Here is a 1,650-nt window from a genome sequence, read left to right on the forward strand (position 1 = left end):
GTTTTCTTCCTCATCTATTTCAATGCAGTATTCACTATTTATCCCATCTTTCTCAGTCTCCCCCCAACCCCAATGTAAGTCCTGTTTTATAACAGTGAGGCCGGACTTTATAAGGATTGTGACATCAGGGTTTGAGGGAGACTTGTCAACAACCTGTGCTGTGCAGATGATACAACTTTGATGGCTGAAATTGAGGAGGACCTGAAGCGTTTGCTGCACAAGGTCAAGGATAGCAGTCTTCAATATGGATAGAAGCTAACCATCAAGAAGACAAAGATTCTCACCACTGGGCCAATTGACAGCTTCATGATGGATGGAAAAGAGATTGAGATAGTTAACAATTTTAGCTTATTTGGCTCCACAATCTCTTGGCACCAGCAGTCAGGAAATCAAAAGATGGATTGAATTAGGAAAGTCTGCTGTCAGGGACCTCTCCAGAATGCTGAGGAGCAATGATGTCAGTCTACGGACTAAAGTGCTCCTGATTCAGGTCATGGTCTTCACAATTACATGCTAAGCTTCAGAGAGCTGGACAATGACTAATGATGACAGAAGAATTGATGACTTTGCACTGTGGTGCTGCAAAAGAGTATTGAACATACCACGGACAGCCAGAATTAAAAATAGGTCTATCTTGGAGAGGGTGAACCCGAGTTTCTCCTTAAAGGCAAGGATTTTAAAGCTCCATCTCACGTACTTTGGGCAGGATACTTTGTGACCAGGCAGGAGAGGTCCTTAGAGAAGGATTTCATGCTTGGAAGGGTGGAGGGATAGTGCAGGAGAGGAAAATTGTGGATGAAGTGAATTGACACAATAACTGGGAAGATGGGATTAGGTGTCATTGAAACTGGCTCAGGATAGGGCAGGGTTCAGAGTAGTTGTACATAGTTGCTAGGTTGTACATAGTCTCTGTGTTGTACAAGGTTGCTATGAGTCTCAGGCTACTCAATGGCTCAACAACAAGCTGCACTGAAGATATTGGCATAAAGATAAGGTCACAGAAATCAGTGGGATACCAATTGACATTTCAACTAACAAATGCAGCCTTGGATGTGCTCACAAGTCTATACCAGAAAATTTGAAGGAAAATATGGAGCTGACTGGCTGACTGACTGGAAGAGATTCATTTTTGTTCCCATTCCCAAGAAAGGTGATCCAACAGAAGGTAGAAATTATCAAACAATATCATAAATATCACATGCAAGCAAAATACTGCAAAAGATCATTCAAAAATAGCTAGAATAGCACATAGATAGGGATCTGCTAGAAGTTCAAGCAGGACTTAGAAGAGGAGATGGCACCAGAGATGTCTCTGGCTTAAAGTAAATAATACCAGAAAAATGTCTATTTATACTTTATTGACTAGGCAAAGGCATTTGTAGATCATAACAAATTATGACTAACATTGAAAAGAGTGGTGATTCCAGAACACTTAATTTCTCATATGTTGAACCTAGAGTCTGTGGATGAACAGGGCTAGGGAACCTGTTGTTGTCGTTGTTGTTAAGTGCCATTGAGTGGCAGGAGACTCATAGCGACCCTATGAAGGAGAGTCCTCAATGCTTGGGTGTCTTTCATCCTCTCTCCAGGTTCATAGGGTTTCCGAAGGCAAGCTATTACAGAAGTGGATGCCACTCCCGCTTCCAAGCT

This window comes from Elephantulus edwardii, unplaced genomic scaffold (genome assembly GCF_000299155.1).
Source record: "Elephantulus edwardii isolate Elephantulus edwardi_28Jun2011 unplaced genomic scaffold, EleEdw1.0 scaffold00017, whole genome shotgun sequence".
Taxonomy (NCBI): domain Eukaryota; kingdom Metazoa; phylum Chordata; class Mammalia; order Macroscelidea; family Macroscelididae; genus Elephantulus; species Elephantulus edwardii.